This window comes from Rhinolophus hipposideros (assembly GCF_964194185.1).
Source record: "Rhinolophus hipposideros genome assembly, chromosome: 22".
Classification (NCBI taxonomy): Eukaryota; Metazoa; Chordata; class Mammalia; order Chiroptera; family Rhinolophidae; genus Rhinolophus; species Rhinolophus hipposideros.
In genome coordinates, this window is record NC_138068.1 from 26,415,787 (window position 1) to 26,437,484 (window position 21,698).

Genomic DNA, 21,698 nt, shown 5'->3' on the forward strand with positions numbered 1-21,698 from the left:
ATTTCCCATTAAAAGTTATTTTGAAACCTTAAATTGAAAAACACTGGGACAAAAAATAAAAAATCAACAACACAAAAAAGAAAAATACTGGGGATAAAAATTAGGCACAGGCACTACCAGATAGTAAAGCTTACTATAAAGTGATTATAATGATGAAAATAGCAAGGTATTGGCCAAGGAACAGACATAAATGGAACAAAACAGTAAGTCCCATGACAGATCTAAAAAGTCAGCATGATTCAGGTGCTATTTTAAGTTAATAAGAAAAGGCTGAATTAATGAATAAATGGTGCTGGAATAAATGTAGAGGAAAAAATAATCCTCACTTCGCACATAAATAGGTATCAGATTAACTGTAGCCAAATATAAAAAAAGAACTAAGAGAAAATATAGGTGAATATTTATAAAATCTTGGGATAAAGAAGACACGGGAAAGGAAAAGATTGACATGTTTGAATTCAAAGCATAGAACATTTGCAAATTATGACCAAAACATGCAAATCTTAACAGTATATTTCTCAAACACAATGAAAGTAGGATGAAATACAACATATCTAATAGCATCAACTTTACTCAAAGATTAAGAAGGAAAAATGTTTCATATTAAACCAAGCACTGATGTTTCTGGAGTAGAATTGTAAAATTCTCATTATTTTTAGATAAAACAAAAGATTTAAAAAAGAAGCGTCATGCTTCTATACTCCCTAACACTTCAAACTATGCATATATTCCCCCATGCCATACTTTTCTGGAACAATATGTGAAGCAGTGTCTTAATATATGAAGAGCTCTTAATAATAAAATATGAACTCAATAGAAAATTTTTAGCACTGATCGCATACATATATTACTATGAAATGGGTAAACAAACTTGTTCTATAAAGGTCCAGACAACAAATATTTTAGGCTTGCAGGTCAAATGATCTCTTGAATGGGCACGGCAGTGTTCCAATAAAACCTGGATTTACACCATCAGAGGCTGGTGGTTCCCCGACCAGCAGCATTCTCATCACCTGGGAGCTGGTTAGAAATGCAAATCACCAGGCTCCACCCCCAGACCTTCTGAATAAGAAACTCTGCTGTGAGATATATCATGTTAGGTTGTACCCACTTCCCCCGCCCCACCACCACCACCAGGTGATTTGCCTTTGGAGACAGCAAAGGATTTGAGCCAGCACTACAGAGGGGACAAGAAAGTCAAACCAAATTTGAGGCTGAAATCCCAACTACAGAGGAATGTATGAGAAATCACGTTTCCAGCAGTGCTTTCCGTCAGAAGCGGGGAGAAAACCATCCAGAGTCGTAATGCCAAGACCTCTGTGATGAAGTGATGGTCCAGAATGAAAGTTAATGCAGGTTTAATTAAAGGAAGTTTGCGGGGAGCGGTGGGGCGGTGGGGAGGCTGTGTGTGGGTATGTGTGGGTGTGTGTTCACGTGAAAAAAGATAAGCCACCTCAAAGAAAGACAATGTGTTGAGGTGGGAGGCTATGGAAGGTTCCTACAGGAACAAACGGGAAAACTAAATGAAGGCACCAAGGACCCAAGCTAGGATGTACACAGGCAAACACCGTAGCCAGGGATGAACAACATGCGGGATAAGAGGAAGGCAGGAGAGAGAAGGTTTCTACTCTCCTCTAGCTTTCAGCCTCCTGCCAGTGTACCCCCTCCAGGTTTCCCCGGAGTTTTCTACAATTCACATCTCAATAGGTCACTCCCCCCAGGAATCTCTCCCTGGCCTTCCAATGAAAATTCAAGTCCCACAATACAGTGTCAAAGGACCTTTCTGCTCTGTACACACCCTTTCCACCCACTCCATCTTCAGCCTCCCTCCAACCATGACACACTCCACTCCTCTCACATGCCTCTCCACCTTTGCTCCTGCTGTCCCCTCCCCTCCGTCTGGAATGTGGTTCCCACCTTCCCCAGCCTAATCCTACCTTCAATCCCAAATCCTTGAAAAGCATCCTGGAACACAGAGGCACAGCGTGATTCAAGTCTCACTTGGAGCCTGACAATCAGACAAGCCTGGGGTCAAATCCTGACTGCCACTTGGCAGCACTATGACCTTGGAGAAGGGGCTGCCCTCTCGGCAAACCTCAGCATCCTCAGCTGTAAAATGGGAAGAAGAATAATACCTACTCCACAGAGCTGCTGTGATTAAATGACTTCAGTGAACACAGGAAGTGCCAGCAACACAGCTGGCACCCACCTAATGCTAGCTTCTCTGCCTTCTTCCATGCCAACAGGAACTTAGAAGCCCAGACGAGACCTGGAAACAGCGTTCTATCATTGAGGGCCCCACAGATTAGTAGAGCCTTAAGAGCAGACTCAAGACCCAGAAGTTAACTTAGAGAAGTTAACCAAGCTCCAGTTCCCTCACTGATAAAATGCAGGCGAGAACCACCTGCCTGCCAATCGTTAGGAGTAACGATAATGATCCAAGTGCCCAGCACATAACCAGTGCCCACTGGCGCCATCATTATTGCATTGGTTCTATTACATGGGACTGTCTAGTCTTTCCTGGGTCCCCCCGGTTTCTTGGAGAGGCTCCTAGAGGAGAAGTCCATCTTTCAGATGCTCTCACATTCAACTTGGAAGACAGGGCGATTCGACTCCAAGAGTCACACACAGATGAAAGAAAGAGCTGGCTGTCTAGTTGGGTGAGCCTACACCAAGCACTTACTGAGATTCCCCAGAACAACTGAAACGAGAAAGCCTGAGGGATCCGCTGTTTGGGGCAAAACCTACAGGAAGAACCTGTGGATGAAGGCTTTTCTGACCCCCGACGAGAGAAAGCCATGGTTTGGGGCAGCCAGGCAAGCAGAGGCGCAAGACAACTCTGACCTCCCCACTGGAGGAGGAAACCGAAGAACTCACTGAGGCTGAGAGAAAAAACAATGAATAAGGAAGAATTTGAGTCAACGCGATGGCAAATAGGAAGGGCTGCGAGCTACAATCTATAGTTGCTGAAAAGTTCACGGCAGTGAGAACACAGGATCAAAGTCCTAAGTGTGATCCTTCATGACATTACACACTGTTCATTATGTATCCTTACACGTCAACACTTAGTGATTTCTGTATGGAGGTTATATGTCTACCACATTTCCTGGGATTTAGGGCACTGGCAAGGGTCATTTTTGATGAATTCACATTTTTGCTTTTTGTGCTATCTTTAGATTCTAGGCCTGCATAACATGCAACACCACTAAATGGTGCAAGAAATGGTTAGTGAATAAATGAGCAGATAGAACTCTCCTTCATGGAGTAAATTTTTATGGAGAGCTTTAAAGGACACACCTACACCTAAGGTCAGGGACTTGCCTGAAGTCAGAGGCAAGAATTAAGATAAATGACAATGAGTGTTCCCAAAAAGACGTACATTTCCATGGAGGAGGACCTCCCCAACATATCTGCCCCTCCTTTACCTGGGCATTTGGGTATGTCAGGCTAGCGTGTGACAACGTAAATGCCCTAAGTTGCTCCACAGGCATCCGGGCTACTTTCATTCTAGGTGTCCGGGTCAGAAACCCTCAACTCTCTTTCTCACCCTCCACATCTGGTCCATCAGCCATCTCCTCAGCCCCACCTCAGAATCTGATTACTTCTCAGTATCTCCCCAGCCCCAATCCTCAATCTTCCAGGTCTGACCCACCACCCGCAGCCCTGCACTAGCTGGTAGTCCTGCTGCCCTACCCTACACTCCCTGCCTTCCATCTGTTCTCACACAGCAACAATCAGCTACAGAAGTCCACATCACTCCTCTACTCAAAACCTTTCAACAGCTCCCATTTCTCTCTCCAAGTAAAATCTACAGGCCTTACACCACGTGCCACGAGGCCTTACACCACGTGCCACGAGGTCTTACACCACGTGCCACGAGGCCTTACACCACGTGCCACGAGGCCTTCCTCATCTAATTCCCATTGTCTCTCTGAACTCAGAAGTAAACGCTCTTCTCCTCCTGCCTCAGGGCCTTTACATTTGCTGTTTCCTTACTGGGAATGCTCTTCCTTCCCAAGATGACTCACTTCCTCCACATCATCACTCCAAGATGACTCAGGTCTTCCCTGTCTACCCCTTCTAAAATTTCAGCTCCCACCCCAACACCTACTAGCCCCAATCCCACCAGATTCTACTTCAGAGCACAAAGTCTCACTGGCTGCCTCCCCAGCAGTGTGAGAGCTCCATGTGGGCAGGGAATCTCCATCTGGAGCACCCAAAACATTGCCTGTCACACAGTAGCCTCTCAATAAATGCATTAAATGTGTGAAAGACCTATGAAGAGTATAAGCTACAAACAGTCCTCAATTTATCGGAGAGCCAACAATCTCAAACCTGTGACAAAAGAACAGGGTAGAAATAGCGAAGCCAGGGAGAAAATGAAGAGAGTGCCATAAAGCACACAAAGGGCTTGTTTAAACCCCATGGCAGTAATGCACAGCTTAACCTGGAGCAGGAATGTTTCCTAGCAAAAGAATAAAAGAAAACCCAGACACAGGCTCTCTGAGGAGAGAGCATAACTGGAAGAACAGCAGGGAGTGAAAATGAATTAATGAGGTTATCCGGCTTTGGGACTAGTGTTGGGAGTTTTATAGGCAAGGCCTGAAAACAGGTCAGGGAAGAACTGTAAAATGTTTAAATTAAAAAAAGCCTAAGAGGATTAAATAAAAATAAGTTTTTAAAAAGCTTTCATTTACAAGTACAAAGCACTATAAAACTGCAAATTATAACTACTGACTTTTAATTCCCTTAACCAAAATGGGAAAATTCCTTAAGCTACCCCGTGGTGCCCGAAATGAGTCCCTAAATGGATCCCAGGTTTGTCTTTAGAGACACTGAAAAGGACAGCAATAGCCAACTCAGGATTTCCAAAATTAAACAAACTAAACCTTAGGCTCCTTGAGGGCAAAAGACTGGGTTTTATCAACAATGATTAAATCAACAGCATCTGGCACCAAATTAGCGGGTGGACCGACGTAAGGCTATGCGAGCTTGTTCCTGGGCTACCTAGTAACTCATTTCTGCAATGCTAAGTCCACCAGCCTTTGTTACACAAATGGGACAGCGCGTGTAGCATGAAACCTGGCAAAACGCTTTCCAGTATTCCAGCCAGGTACTCTCATAAGCATTTCTGAAACATCGTCACAGACACGAAAACTCAGTTCAATTAACTGTGCCACAGTCAGAAAGCATAACTGTCTTTCAACCATGGGAGGAGGGTGGGGGGGGAACTGTCAATAGAAGTTCTTGAAATAACTAGTTTCTTTAAAAAACAAAAAAAATCACTCCCCAGTCCGAGCAAAGAAACCAAAAGAAAAATGCCCTAGTATTCAAAGAAAGAAGCCATTTTGGCAAAAGAAAGTCTAGAAAGCAGATAGCTCACGCTCAGGCTGTCAGGTGAAACAGGTAGCCTGCTGGACACACCCGCTTGTCTTCTTTTAACTAACAGATGTGCCAAGAGGGCTTATCCTGTGCTCGCCCATTGCTGGCCTTTTAAAAGGCCAGTGCCCCAAAACTATTAAATTTTGGATGAGTGAAAAGAGACCAGTCTAGTGATAGGTTCACAAGTGACCCAGACAGAGTCAACCATAACCCAGTGCGGAATTCAGAATTTTTGAGCTTAAAGGCAAACAGAATCAAACACCAGGGGTAATAAGGTGGGCAAAGTCAGGTGACAAGGTTGAAAGGCAGGTGCAGACAACTGGAAATGGTGAGGCCCCTGCCTAACAGCATTCAAATGCAAAACCATAACAAAAAAACGGTCCAGCCATCCCTGATTCTCGCCTCCGCCTTTAGAGAGGAGAAACTGGCGGAGGGAGGTCACATGGCCAACTAATGACAGCTCAAACCAGACTGTCTCGGGACTCTAGGTCCCATGTCCTCGCACATCCCCTGCCTTCTCAGCACACTGGATGACCCAACCGTCAGCAAAAACAGCATCTTCCACCTCCTGTCTCTGAGCACTGCAAGAATAAAAGTAGCAGCTACTGCTAACGCCCCAGACCCAGAAATCCCTTATGGGTGACTTTCCTCCACCTCGGTTGCCCTCATTTACCCTTTGCTCTGACAATCAAGAATTTCCCATCAGTCATGCTTAAAACCCCCAGCCTGCAGGCCCAGTTCCTGTCAGCTACCCATCCAAGGGGGCATACAGAGTCAAAGGAAGGAGAAAATTCTGAGCCCCTAAAGTAGTCATACTCGAAAATGTCCATTTCTCTTTCCAGCACGGTGGCAACAAGGAGAACCCGCGACCCCCGGGGGACAGGCCAGATGGAAAGGGCCTGGGATCGGAGCAGCTGCTTCTAAAATTACTTGGCGCAGCCTTTGTAAAAGAGCAGAAAGCAAAAATGGAAAAAGAGGCACACACACACACACACACACATACACAGACACACACACACCGCGCGCGAGCGCGCGCGCGCCACCGCCGCTCGCTGCCCCCCTGGATGGCCCTGAATGCCGGGGGGCGCACGGGCGCCCTGCACGCCTCCCGCGGAGCAGCGAGGGGAAAGCGGCCCCAGGACGCGCGCGCGGGCCGAGGGCCAGGGAGGAGGCGGCGGCGGCCAGCCGGGTCCCGGGGGGACCCCACTTGACTCCCCGCGGCGCGGCCTGAGGGCCCGAGAGCGCAGCAGGTCCGGCGGCGGACAGGGGTGAGCGCCCGGGGGCCGGCGGGGACTGGAGGTCGCCGGGCATCCACGGGCCCCGCGGCGACCGGCCTGGGTCGGGGACCGCAGGCCGCGCCGCGGGGCGGGTGACAGCACGCGGGGGTCGTGCCAGGCCGGCCTCGTGGGCGCGGCGGGCACCTCCCGACCCAGCCCGGCAAGCGCGGCCCCGTGGGCCGGGCGTAGGGCGCGGCGGCCCCGCTCTCACCTGGCTGCAAGCTCGCTGGGCTCCCGTCCTGCCTCTGCGCCGCAGTGCCCGCCGCCACCGCTCTGCCTCTGGTCCCCGCGACAGCCGCCTGCAAAATGGCGCCGCGGAGGGGCGGGCCGGGGGCGGGGAGCCGCGGAGCCGACCGCCCCCGCGCGGGCCTTGGGGCCCACCTCCCTCCCCGCCCCCGACCCCCGCCCTCCGACCTCCCCACAAGGGAGAGGGTGCCCCCTCACCCTTGAACGCGCGGCCAGGCATCCCCGGGCTCTCGCCCCCCTCCGCTCCCTGCGGGGTTCTCTGTGCCCCCCCCACGTTCCTTTCATTTCCCTCTCCTGAGTGGAAGTCGCCCCTCTTCTCGTCCCTTCCCGTCACACCTGCTCCTGGGGACCCACCTGGAATGCAGAGCGCTCGCCGGGAGTCTCCCCCTCCTGGTGTCCCCTCTTTACCCTGCGGGACGCTGAGCCTTGTCAGCGCTCCGTGAAGATAATCCAGCAGCTTGCGGGGCATTGGGCTTAGTGGGTTGGAGGTCTCAAGGCAATGTCACCCTTTCTGCAGGTCGTCAGGTTTTTTTTTTTTAACTTACTGGCGGAGAGGTCCTCATTCTATTATTCAAATACGATCGTACAGAACGAGGCGTCTTAGACTCGAATGCCCTGGGATCTTGTGTCATTGCGGGTTCTGAGTCAGGGGTCTGAGTCAGCCCGAGATGCCGCGTTTCTAAAATGCCCCCACCCCAGGGGATGCCGCAGGGTGAGGGCCGCTGAGCCCAAAGGCTGCGGGGATATCCTTGGCCCAGGACCTTTAGAAGCCTCACCTTGAGCGCTTCATTAAGACGCAGATGTCTGGGCCCCACCCCCAGGGCTACTGAGGCCGCAGATCTGGAGAGAGGCTCCAGAATTTGCATTTCTGACTAGTGCCGAGGGGGCAGATGCTGCTGCTCTCGGGAGATCACACTTAGCGAGGCACAGCCAGAGACCATCTGAGTACACACGCACACACACACACTCACCACTAATAATTAACACTCATAGGACCTTCCATCTTGAAACCACTGTCGAGGTTCCTATTGAAACTCCATGATACCTGGCTAGTTCCCAAGCAACCTTCGGGAGAGAGCTAAAGAATTGTGGACGGGGTCTGACCTCACAATGGGAGGAGCAGATTTTATCATCGGAGTTTCCTGCCTGTTTTACAGTCTGGGGGACTCTATGTTATAGGTAGTACACAATATGTGTGTGTGTCCATCAACCGTGGGAATTGTATAAACTAGGGAGGCGTTGTCTGTGCCTTTGAGAATCAACAACGTGTCATCCCATTTACCTCTCTGATAACGTGTATTATTGAAATACGTGAGTTGGCTTGTAAAATTCAATACACACTGGAAGGCTAAGTATTTTGATCCCTATTGAAAATGGAGAATATAAGAGATGAAGATTCTGTGACTAGCACCTAGAAAAAAATTCACACTGTCCTGTACAACGTCTGACATCCCCACCGTACTGCTGCTACACCAGTGAGAGCATTTTCCAGCCAAACTTTTTTTTTTTTTTTTTTTTGGAGTACTACCCCTATGTGTCCTGCTCGGCCACAGATGTTGACATCTTCTCAGACAGAAGTCACGGAGCTAATTGTTGCATCTTGAGTGTCTCCCTCTCCCTCCATAAACATTACAGACTTTATCTCCCTCCCCCCCCCAGAAAAAAATTCCACTGTCTCCTCCCCCCTCCTCCCCTCTTGGCCTTCATGCCTCTCTTCTTTCCTTCTGTCCATCGCTCCTCAGGCCCAGTCACTTCCTGCTTTCTCAGATGTCAACGGTGACCTTCTAACTGCCAAATCCAATTGCCTGTTTCCAGTCCTTTTCTTCTTTGAGGGCTCTGTAACATTCCATTGACTTCTCCCTTCATGAAACTCCTAGTGACAATATCACTGGATCTTGCTTACTGTCCTATGCCCCCTCCACCTCCCTCTCAGTGATTTGTGAATTGCCAATGCTCATACCTAGAAATGTTAGTTCTTCCTAACATCTCCTTTCTTCCCATCTTCCCACACACACACACCCATCTTCTTGAACTCTCTCTTAAGGTCAGCCATCTCCTGATGGTTCCGAAATCTCTCTCTCCATACCAGACACACATCTTTCTGAACTTCTAGACACACATTTCCAATTGTTCCCCTAAACAACCTCCTGTCGATATTATCCAAGCATTTTAAATACAGCATCTCCACTACTTAATTCATTATTCTCCCACAAACTTGTTTCTTACCTGGGTTCTGTCATCTTGCCACCAGAACCTTTAAAGTCAACTTTGACTGCTTATCCCTCAGCCTCCATGTCCAGTCTGTCACCTGTGGCCAATTGGAGCAGGAAAGTGTATCTGAAATACTCTTCTCTGCATCCCCCACCCCAAACCGTTACTTACTCTTCCTTGGGTTGTTGGAAACGCTTCTCTCTGGCCTCTTGGCCTCAAGAATTATCCCCAAAGTCATTCTTGTTATCACCCTGAAACACAGAACTGACCCCTTCACACCCATTCTGTAAATCCTTCAGGGCCTGCTGGTCTACAGAATAACCTGGTAAAAAAGGAACAGCATATAAGCTATTTCCCAGAACAGCATTCAAGGACTTTCACTGTTTAGTCTCCAGTTGCTTTTTTTTTTCTGGACAAAGTTTTTATTGCTAACAGATTGGAGTTGGTGTCGGGATGACCCTGACTTTAGCCCTTGCAGGGTTCCTGTAAGGCTTAAATGAGATCATTTACAAAAAGTACTTATTCAATGCTTGAATATGTAGGTGTTCGATCAATGTCCTTATTTTTATATAATTATATTATCATCAATCCAAAAAATACATGAACATTTTCCAATTCATTTCCTTTTATATCCTATTCATTTTCCTTTCCTATTACAGCTGATAAAAACAGGGTTTTTTTTTCCATGCTTAAATCAGCAGAATATATCAAGATTGTTTCGTGACCCGGATAATGTGATTGAAATTTTTGTCATTTCCAGACCATGTTATTTTAGAGAGGTAATTGTAGCTTGAGGCTATTCAATCTTCATAAGTGCTTTTCTTTACAATATTTATTTCCAGTATCTCTCTGGAGTCTAGAACTGAGGTCGGCAAACTTTTTTTGTAAAAGGCCAGATAGTGAATATTTTAGGCTTTGTTAGCCAAGAGGCAAAGTCAAGGACATTATATAGGTACTTATATAATGAGAGAAAACAAATTTCCACAAATTTTTCATTGATAAAATTCAAAATCTAATCATGGTAATTGAGTGCAATCTTTTTGTAATACAGGACTACTCGTGAGAAAAATGGAATTGGGGAGGATAAGATTTTGTTTAATTGGAGTTCAAAGTTAGTGTCTCCTATCATCAAATTGGTCACAAATGTTCATCTGTAAAAACCATCCTTTGCTGTTACCAAATAGGCTGTGGACAAGCCATCATTGCCTGACCCCTGAGCTAAACCATAACTCTCCTCACTTTGACTTCTCTTCAGGGTAATATAGGATTGATATAATTTTTAATAGATCTATAATGATAGAAGAAAACAAAATGATATTCATCTCAAAGTCTTTGGAGAAAGTACTTGGAGCAGAGGGCAAGAGCTTCATCCATACATCATCTCTTGGTGTTGGAACTGCAAGTTTCTGAATAGAATGATGTAATAGCTAGTCATTTGTGACTAATTTCTTTCATTTAGTATAATGTTTCCAAGGTTCAACCATGTCGTAGCATGGATCAGTATTACATTCCATTCTTTATTGTGGTAAAATATATGAAACATAAAATTTATCATTTTAGCCCTTTTTAAGTGTACAATCAGTGGCATCTCCTACCCCACCCCAATAACCTCAAATTCCCTATCTAGCCATTTCCCCCTACTTGCTTCCTGCTTCCAGGACACCATTCATGAGAGGTGCGTTCCCTGCCCTTGAGGGACCCCTCCTGCCAGCCTCTGGACTGAAGATCCCTTGAAGACAGACCTTGCTCAGTTATCTTCATTCTCTGCCTCCTCAGTGCTGACCACTCCTTTCTGAAGCCTGTATTCCCCCTACCCAGTTCTTGCACCTCTTTCCCCTTCTCAGCTCTGCTTCAGTTCCTTTATCCCAAGTCCTTCCTCTCTTCACCCCCAGGGCCATCTGTCTTCTGTCCTTGTTTTCCTCTGAAATTGCCCAGGTAAATTGGTCTTTGCCTCTGAATTGTACAATCCAGGGGATCTTTTCTGAAGCATCTTACTGGAACTTTCTGGAAGCATTTGGTATAGCTGGCACTGCGTTCTCTCAGGAAAGGCTCTCCTCCCTTGGCTTTGTGGCTGCATGTCCTACTGGTTGTTCTACTTCACTGACCCTGTTTTTTCTGTTACCTTCTCAGACTCCCCTTCCTCCAGCCCCCTTCAAACACAGGTGTTGGAGGCAGGAGGAGTGTGGCTGTATCCATTTCTGTTTTTCCCTCAAAAGCCCTGCAGTAGCTTCTGTTCCTTCTATTCGATCACCTTAAACTTTTGTCTGGCTCATTCTTACTCATCCTTTAAGTATACCCTTGGCTTCTCTTGGAAAACTCCTCTAAGCCCCTAGGCTGGTGTAAGGGTACCCTGGGTACTTCGCAGCATTTAGAATGAAATTATACTGAAATGATTTATTTCACTGTCATGCTCCCCTGCCTCACTCATTGTCAGCTCCCCTCGGGCAGAGATCTTGATTCCGTGCTCTTCACATAGTGTCTGCCACGTAGCAGGTGCTCAGTAAATATTCAGCAATTTCAGCTGTTTGACTGAATCAACATGGTCTGATCACTGATGGAAGGTGAGATGAGAAGGGAGAGAAAGACTCAGAATTAACCCCCAAGTTTCTGGAAAACTGGAAGCTAAGAGAAAAGCATAGGTTTGAGGCAAAACACAAAAGCCCTTGAATGCCAGCATAAAACAATGGGTCTTATTCCATAAAGGAGTCATTTGAACCTAGAACCTCATCGATATGCTTAGTCTTTGGGGGGGAAATAGAAAAAGAAAAAAAAAATGCATCAGTAACTATACAAAGTAGAAAAGAGGCAAAACTAATCCCAGCTGTTGGAATTCAGGATGCTGTCACCCTGTGGTGGGATAATGACTAAGGAGAGGTCCGTGGGATCTTCTGAGGAGCAGGTCATGTTCTATACCTTGATCTGGGTGTTAGGTACATAGGCATATTCACACTGTGAGATTTCATTAAGCTGCACATTTACTACATACGCATGTTTCTATATGTATACTATGAAAAGTTTTTATTAAGTAAATGCAATAACTAGACTTAAAAATCCAGTTAACAAATTTATAGTCAATAAATTAGGTGCTCCCCATTTTAAATAACATGGTCCATCTCCAGAAGTGGAGTGAGCCCTGTCTAGAGCGGACCCTGGGACAGAAGATCAGGCCCAGGGCAGTGAACTTCCAACTTATCGTCGCCAGGAATGTGCACTTCGGGAAACAGGGATGAGTGCTACGAAGACTGACAATTAAGTTCACGAACTCATCCTAGAAAAAGTGCTGCATCCTCATTGCTGAATATCACTAGGGTCACCTGTGAAGTACTCCCCTTAGGAAGTTATGCCCCAACACAAGCGCCTAGTCCACCCTTCAAAGCAATTTTGGAACTCTTTTTCTGAGCTGTCGTCATATTACCCTTGATGTCCTGAATGTCATCAAAATGTCTTCCTTTCAATATACCTTTATGTTCTGGTAAAGAAAGAAGTCATTAGGGGCCAGATCAGGTGAGTAGGGAGGGTGTTCCAATACAGTTATTTGTTTACCGGCTAAAAACTCCCTCACAGACAGTGCCGTGTGAGCTGGTGCAAGAGCCATGAATTGTTGGCAAATAGTTCAGTTCATCTAACTTTTTCACACAACCTTTTCAGCACTTCCCAATAGTAAACATGGTTAACTGTCCAGTTGGTACAAATTATAATGGATAATCCCTCTGATATAAAAAAAAAAGGTTAGCAACATCGTTAGCAAGTTTGCAAACGTGATTTTCAGACCTTGTATACTGCAGGATGTGTGAAGTTTTAATTTTGAATATTGCTTTGGTCCTAGACCTAATGAGTCATACAACTCATTCTGCCTCGGAGAAAAGGCCCCACTTCTGCCTTGCTGGGTGACCTTGGGGAAATCATTTAACCAACCTGCTCGTAGGTCTCCTAATATGCAAACTCAAGATAATTTTGTCAGCCCCATCTACCATTTAGGTGGGTGTGAGGATTAAATCGTATGTGAACATGTTTTTTGCAAATGTTTTCATAATGCTTTACAAAATGCAAGATATTAGTATAACAGTCTTCATCTAGCGTTTGGATTGAGCTTGCAATTGGTTTTAAGCCATAATATCACACACTTAGTCTTCCCCTAGACTATATTTGTATTCTGTCTGCATTAAGTTTCATTCTCTTTGTTTTTGATAAGATCTCCAGTTATATAAGGTCACGTGGAAGTCAGATCCTTTGGGCTTAGATTGTTGGCCGCACCACTCACTCATCTGGTGTAAATTAGCACAGCTACTCTTCACCGGTCACATGCTACCTGGCAGGCAGAGGTCTAGACACCAGTGACAAAATGATGGATAAGAAACTCACCTTACGTAGCCCCAGTGAGCATGCATACTGGTAAGAATGGGAGAACAGAAGAGAAATCATTGTACACTCAGTGTCTGACTGGGCTCCAGGTGCTCGATGGACTTGTGTTCTAAGACGTGAGATGGCGTGTAGCAAATAAACAAATAAGAAACAATTATGTTTGTGGTAAATGCTAAAAAGGAATAATAAAAGGGGCTGACTGATCTAGGTTAGGGGGCCATCTTAGGTAAGTGTGGTAAAGAAGGACTCAAGAGGGGACATTATTGCTGAGACTTGAAGAAGCCAGTTATGCCAAGAGCTGAGAAAAGATCATTCCGGAGCGCGGGGATAGTACAAAGATCCTGAGCCAGGAAAGAATATGTCATATTAGATAAATTAAAAAACAGTTGTCATTGGAAAGTGGAATGTAGGAAGGAAAATAAGATGAGATTAGATTGAAGAAAAGGTCATGAGGAGACCAGATAGAGCAGGCCTTCTGAGTATGATAGGAAGTCATTAGGGAACTGGAACAGGGGAGTGACATGATCTTGTTTCTGTTTTAAGATTACTCCACTGCCCTGTGGAAAATGGATTGGAGGGGCCAAGGGCAAAGCAAGGGAGGAGTTACAGTAGTTCAGGTAGAAAACTGGCCTGGCCTGGGGAAAGCAGTGGAGATGATGGGCTGAGTCAAAATATCCTGTGAAGATAAACCTGACGGGGCTTGCTACTGGTCTATAAATGTCAGATGAAAGAAAGAGAGCAATCAAGGATGGCCTTGGGAGCATTTGAGATCTTACTCACCAGCATACATCATCAGTTTGGCTCAACTTATAAACTCTTACAAAAATTCTGTTCAGGTTTGGACATTCTTACATGGACAAGGATGAGAAGCAAATGACTTCTAGACTACATGCCCTCAGGCTGAAGACGAAAGGAACTCTAAACAAATATTCAGCTCCAGCTCTAGAGAAGCCAGCAGACAGCACGTTAACAGCACCGTTAAAACATCACCAGGTGAGGGATAGACAGACTTCACATACTTCCTGACAGTTCACTGAGAAGCACAGCGCCATTCTGCTGACATTGCTGCCCAATGCGTAGTATCGATTATCATCTGTGCAAGCCTCAGCTAAACCCAAACCAGTGGCCTTCTGCAAAATAACTGGCCTGTGCTCATGAAAGTCCAAGAAAGATCTGTGAATTCATGAACCTGTCCAGACTAAAGGAGACTGAAGATGCTTGACAACTGAACATAATGCATAATCCTGGAGTTTCTTTTGCCATAAGAACAGTATTGGAACAATTGTTAATATCTAAGGTCTATTGATTAGATAATAGTATTGCCTTAAAGTTAATTTCCTGATTTTGCTAATTGTACTGTAGCTATAACAGAATGTTCATACACGTGGAAGTCTACTTTCAAATGGCTCCGAAACATGATGTGAGTGTGTATTTGTGTGTGCAAAGAGAAAGAAAGAGAAAAGAGACCGTTAATCAAATATACTAAAATGATAGAAACCTGAGTGAAGGATACACTGCAATTCTTTGTATTCTTCTTGCAAATTTTAAGTCTGAAATTATGTTTTAAAAAACTTTTGGGGAAAACAAATGGAATCCCAGCCTGACACCAAAAGTAAATCAATTCCAAGTGGATTACAGACTTGTGAAATGTAAAAAAAAAAAAAAAAAAAAATGGCTTCAGGGTTGGGAGCTAGGGCAGCTAGGTAGGTGAGGGGCCACTCCAGAGACAGGGGACAGATGAAGGAAGGGTTCAGGTGGGGAACAGTCTAGGAGACTTCAACCTATGATGTTCTCAGGGGGAAACAATTGGATAGTTGCCACCTGATTCATTTGCATGGGCTCAGGGAGGAGGACTGGGCTGGAGTTATGCACATGGGAATCACAAGCCTTGTGGGATATTTAAAGCCAGTGGATTCAACAAGATCATCTAGGGAAAGAGTGTGGCTGGAGAGGAGTAAATGCCCAGGAATGAGTCCCAGGGGGCTCCACCAGTACTGCAAACTTCATCTAAGTAGGAGATGACAATGGGTGAAGAGGACATAGAACGACACCTCCTTAGTTGACAGGGGCCCTCCAGCAATGACACATCCCATAAAAATATTGTACTCAGCCCAGATGGAGTGAGTAGAGAGGAAAATCATGGTGCAAAAATGGGTTCATGCACCAAACTGGCCTAGAAAAAAACCAAAGATCCTGGTTTCAGGGGGGTTAAACTCTTTTTTCAAACTAAGCCTAATAACAATAAAGGTCACAGGTTAATGTGCTGGGTGGTGAATTCTTACATATGGATGTGTCTGAGTCAGTTATACTCAGGTCAAAAGACACAGTATGTCCAGACTACAAGGAAGTTCCTGTATGACCTTGCTATCATTACCCACCTCTCCCATGGAAACCACTATTTCATCACCATCAGTTGAGTTGGTTTTGCCCATTTTTGAACTTCGGATAAACAGAATTATACAGCATGTGCCCTTTTGTGTCTAGCTGCTTTTACCCAATGTCATGTCTGAGATTCATCCGTGTTTTTGCAAGTGGCAATAGCTCATTTTTTTTCACTGCTGCACAGTGTTCTATTGCATGAAGATTACCACTTATTACTCATTCTACTGTTAATAGACAGTTGGATTATTTCAGTTTGGGAATATTATATGCTACATATATAGCATATATAGCATATGCTACATATGCTATATGCTGAAATGTTTATATGCTACAAACATTCTTGTGTAAGTCTTTTGCAAAAGGATTGCATTTGGTTTTTGTGTAGTTCCAAGAACAGCCTCAGGTAAATACCAAAAGATTATCCTTAAAACTCAAGGAGAGGGAAAGAACACACAGGTAGGAATGCTCCTAGCTAGGACTGCCGCATATATTTGGGATATATTTATACTAAATAATTAGTTATTATTTATCTGAAATTCACATTTAACTGGGCTTCTGTATTTTTATTTGCTAAATCTGGCAACCTTATCAGACCTGCGCTCATTTTTGCATATGATGGGTATTTAAGAAAATGTTTTTTTAATGAACATGAATTAACCGAACCTCCATCAACTCAGGCCAAGTAGGTCTCCCGTGGAAAAAGCTTCCTGAGACATTCAGCATGGTGTTCTTCATTCTCTGGAGAAGTGAGATCTACATTTATTTGTTTGTTCTGAATTTTCTTTTAATAACAAGTTTATTCTAGAATCTAGACCCAATATACTGAGATGTGGAATTTCGTATCAGAAAATGGTGATGGCTGCCTAAGAGTCTAATTTTGAAATGGATTGTTTCTTCTTCCAGTGTTTACAGGCACCTGCCTTCTGGGGCTGTCTCACCACTGTTCTGCAGATACTTGTTTGGACAAGTGAGCAGCCTCTTAGGACAGCCTCTGCCGGAGCAATCTTCTGTCACCACATGTCAAAATACTGTCCCCAAACTGCTAACTATCCTGTTTACTCCCCATTGTGTCTTTTCTACGTAATTTCTTTTGATACGTGAAAATAGCTTGTCAGCTTATTCAGGGCATAAAAATAGAGTCCACAATAAGATTTTTTTTAAATATAGATTTTAAGTGATATAGATAATTAAGATACAATTTTTTTAATCTTCAATTTTTATCATGACAAATATTGGTCATAAGGAAATATAAATCAAAACAAGATAGCATGTTGTTTGGCCCTAGGGCAGGCCCCTCCAAGATATCCCATAATGGCATATTGATTATTTTGAATGAAAATCATTTGAGGAACAGCAGGAGCAGGATAAGCTCTCCGAGTTTCAAAATACAGGAAATAACTCTCGGTATGATAGCTGCCCTCCCCACTCCTGAGGGCTGAGAGATAACCTTATCACAAGAGTTAAAAAAATCCAGTCGATAAAGCCTGTATAAACAAACCTTGTACCTCCTTGACTAATTTACTACCTGAACCTAAATCTTGCTTAGATTCTTTTCTAATGGCCACTAACATTGTTGGTCCTGTCAATTTCTCACAAATTTATTGTTTATTTGTTTTAAAAGCATAAAATAATGCCTACTTCAATCATTTCTTTCAACTTCACTTTATGATCTGAGCATGCTACTGTGAGTCTCCTGTGCACACATATTAAAATTTTTTTTCCTGTTAACCTAGTCTTGTGTCAATTTTATTTCAGTATCAATCCAGCCAGAAGAAATGAAGAAGGGGAGAAGGAGGGACTTCTACCCCCTCCTTGACTGGTTTGTCTCTCAAATCAGCAAAAATTTCTGAAAGCGTAATACCCAGTGTTGGTGCAGATGTGAGGAAATAGAAATTCTCCCACACATTGGTAGGAATTTTAATTGGTACAACCTTTCTGGAAACCTTAGCAATATATGTATATTGTAATTCTTTATAAAGTGCTTACCTTTTAATCGTACAAGTCTATCCATGGATGTTTATCTTAAGGAAATCATGATGGATGTGTGCAAATATGTATAGACATGGATGTCTGTCATGGCATGGTTTGTAATAACAAAAAATTGGAAATCTCCTAAATGTCGAATAATAGGGAATTGTTAAATACATTTCAGCACAAGTGCTCTGCAACCCTTTTACTTGATGATATACAAACATATCAAATGACAGGAAAAATTGTTCATGAAATCGAAATCAAAAGCAGATTAAACTGTACATAAGTTAGATTACTTTTGGCTGAAAATAACAAATATGCTGTCTTGTTTATGTGTAAGGGATGAAGAATATAAGGAAGTAAGAAAAATATATTCTCTCTGCTAACAAGAAGCCCAGAGGTAAAGATGGGTTTGAGTTTGATTAACAGTTTGATGACATTTTCATGGATCCAAATTCTTTTCATTTTTTCATCCCATCTTATCAACGTATCAGCCTAACTACCCTCATGGTTGCAAGATGGCTCTGTGGGTCCAGGGGTAACATGCATTCACAATAATGTCCAACTGAAGAAGAAGGGCTATTTTTCCTACACATCATTTTAAGAACAAGAAACTCTTTCCCGATGTCCATCATCAGAACCTCAGGTCTCCACTCAGCTGATCAGAAAGGGGTCCGTGAGCCCACCCTGAACCAATTACAAACGTTGTACCAAGGTGGGCTTGTGCTGTGAGTGGTCAAGATTTGGTCCCCAAAGCCCTCAAAAAGCTGAGTGGACCTGAAGCCTGTCCCCTCCTAAGCAGCAGCAACCATTTATCTAGCTAGATAGGGCAGGGTGTGAAAAGGTCAGGAAATAGTGCCTTAGATCAGTGGTTTTCAAAGGGAACCATCAGTATCACCGGGGAATTTTTTAAAAAGACAAAGTTTCTAACTTAGAAACTCTGAGGGTGGGGGTCCAGGAATCTGTGTTTTAACAAACCCTCCAGGTAAATATAATGTTTGAAAACCATTGATTTGGATTATTCAGGATTTACCTTGGAATTAGGAATGCCTAAACAGGCAATTTTGGCACATGTCTAGGGGAAGACTGATGGACAGTCGCTGTTGCTACGGCGATTAGTTTTCTAGCAAATCTTGGTCTGAGAAGGCTGGAAGCTAAAACTACATTCCCACCTATCAAAATGCTCATGTGAGCTTATGAATGAAAGCTGAATTAGAGAAAGGAGAGGTTAGACTCAAGGAACACCAATTTGCTAGTATGAAGATGGCATAGGGGTTCGGATTCTGGAGGTGGCTTCCTCATTTGCAGCATACTGATTGTGGCAGGGGCTATAGGGCCCTTGGCATTCCATTTCCCAGTGTGGTGTGGGGAGTCATTCAATGCCTTCTTCGTTATTGTAGTTAAACACACACACACACACACACACACACACATTACATTTATGATCTTAACTATTTTTAGGTGTAAGTTGTATATTCATCTTACTGTACAATAGATCTCCAGAACTTTCTCATCTTACAAAACTGAAACTGCCCATTAAACACAAATTCCTCCTTTCCCCAGTCCCTGGCAACCAACTCTCTACCTTATATTTCTATGAATTTTGACTATAGGCTTTATATTAGTGGGATCATATAAGAGTTGTCTCTTGTGGCTGGCTTATTTCACTTAGTCTAATGTCGTCAAGTTTCATCCATGTTGTAGCACGTGACAAGATTTCCATCTTTTTTAAGGCTGTATAATATTTTATTGTATGTATACACTACATGTTTTTAACTTTTATTTATTTAAGTATGTTTTTCTTTTCGTTTCTTTTCTTTTATTTTAACTTTTATTTATTTAAGTGTGTTTTTCCAGGACCCATCAGCTCCAAGTCAAGTAGTTGTTTCAATCTAGTCGTGGAGGGCGCAACTCACAGTGGCCCATGTGGGGATCAAACCAGCAATCTTGTTAAGAGCACGGCGCTCTAACCAACTGAGCTAACCAGCCGTCCCTATACAATATATATTTTTTAAAAGATTTTTATTGGGGAAGGGGAACAGGACTTTATTGGGGAACAGTTGCTGGGAACAGGACTTTTTTCCAAGTCAAGTTGTTGTCCTTTCAGTCTTAGTTGTGGAGGGCACAGCTCAGCTCCAGGTCCAGTCGCCCTTGCTAGTTGCAGGGGGCACAGCCCACCATCCCTTGCGTGATTCAAGGAATTGAACTGGCAACCTTGTGGTTGAGAGCCCACGGCCCATGTGGGAATCGAACAGGCAGCCTTTGGAGTTAGGAGCACGGAGCTCTAACCACTGAAGCTCTAACTGCCTGAGCTCTAACCGGAGCTGGCCCTATACAATATATTTTGAATCCATTTATCTATCTATGGACATTTAGGTCGCTTCCACCTCTTGGCTGTTGTGAATAATGCTGCAAAGAACATAGGTGTGCAATTATCTCTTCCAGATCATGCTTTGAATTCTTTTGGATATATACCCAGATGGGAGCTTTTCTGGGTCATATGGCAATTCTATTTTTAATTTTTTGAGGAATCTCCATATTGTTTTCCATATGGCTGCATCCTTCAGACGTTTTCTTAAAGGGCCAGATAGCTTTGTAGGATGTATGGTCTCTGTCACAGCTGTTCAAATCTGCATTGTAGTGTGAAAGCGGCCATAGGCAACATGTAAACAATGGGTGTGGCTGTGTTCCAATAAAACTTTATTTACATAGAAATTGGCAGAAGCCAACCAGCCTTAGTTTGCCCACCCCTAGCATAGATCCTGTTTCTTCAGCCCTGCCAATGATTCTGTGAGCGATACACATAACACATAACTTTCTGCTAGAGTAGATTATGTTGTCTGCCACCAAGAATCCTGAATGATAAAACTTGAATGAATTGGTGCTCTCTCTGTTAACAAGAAAGAAAGAGGGCATGACTATTGGGTGAACAACCAGTGTAATTTCCTCCAAAAGACAGTGTGTATAGTAAAAGAAATGGTAGATGAGGGAGAAGATTGGAAGGGGATTGTCATAGCCAGCCTCCAAAATGGCTCCCAGTGATCCTTACTGCCTATTATTCATACTCTTGTGAATGGTTTACAGGTCGCTCAACGGTTTACAGGGCAGTTCCCTCCCACAATGAATAGGGCTGACCTGTGTAATCAAGGAATATTGCAGAAATGACCGTGTCTGACTTTCAAGGCTAGGTTATAAAAATACTGTGTCTCACATCTTGTTCTCTCTCAGATCACTCACTTTGGGGGGAGCTAGCAGCCATGTCATGAGGAGGCTCAAGTAGCTGTATGGAGAGGTTCGTGTGACAAGAAACTAAGGCCTCCTGCCAGTCAGACCTTCGGCTGACTGCAGGCCCAGCCAGTATCTTAAACTGCAACTTATGAGACCCTGCGCCTGAACCATCCAGCAAAACAGCTCCAGAACTTCTGACTCACCTAAACAAAGTGAGATAATAAATGTTTATTGTTGATTGGATGTCTGCGTCTAGGTTTTGAGATCATTTGTTGTATAGCAATAGGTAACTACTAGAAACATAATAAAGTATCAATATCGGTAGTATAATAATTATCTATGGATAGTAAGATTACAAGTGACTCTTGGTCTCTTTGTTGAATTTGAAGTTGTGATGTTTCTGCAATGAACACATACTTAAATCTTCACATTGCTCTTCTCTTTTTGGTTGATTCTTCCCACCCGCTTTTCCACAGCGCTCAGGTTAGTCCCCTGCACCATTCTATACGTTTCTTGGCGGGTCTACACTGTGACGTCTCACTCAACAGTCAGATTTTTTCTGCTCCAGGCTATCCACAAGGCTAATACATGCACAGTTCATTCAGAGGTCAAGCACCGTAAAACTAAAGAGAGAGGTCA

The 21,698-nt window shown here is 44.0% G+C and overlaps 1 protein-coding gene across 2 annotated transcripts in view; it reads right to left on the minus strand.

Moving 5' to 3' along the window:
• Nucleotides 1-7,380, minus strand: part of SLC23A2 (solute carrier family 23 member 2) — a 114,594-nt gene extending 107,214 nt beyond the window's left edge. The window contains exon 1 of one of the 2 annotated variants that reach the window (XM_081033939.1): nt 7,260-7,380. The gene's annotated coding sequence lies outside the window, so the exon portion shown is untranslated. Of the gene's footprint in view, nt 1-6,870; nt 6,976-7,259 lie in introns of those variants that run through there. The other variant, XM_081033937.1, reaches the window with a different exon arrangement.
• Between the last annotated feature and the right edge of the window lie 14,318 nt (nt 7,381-21,698).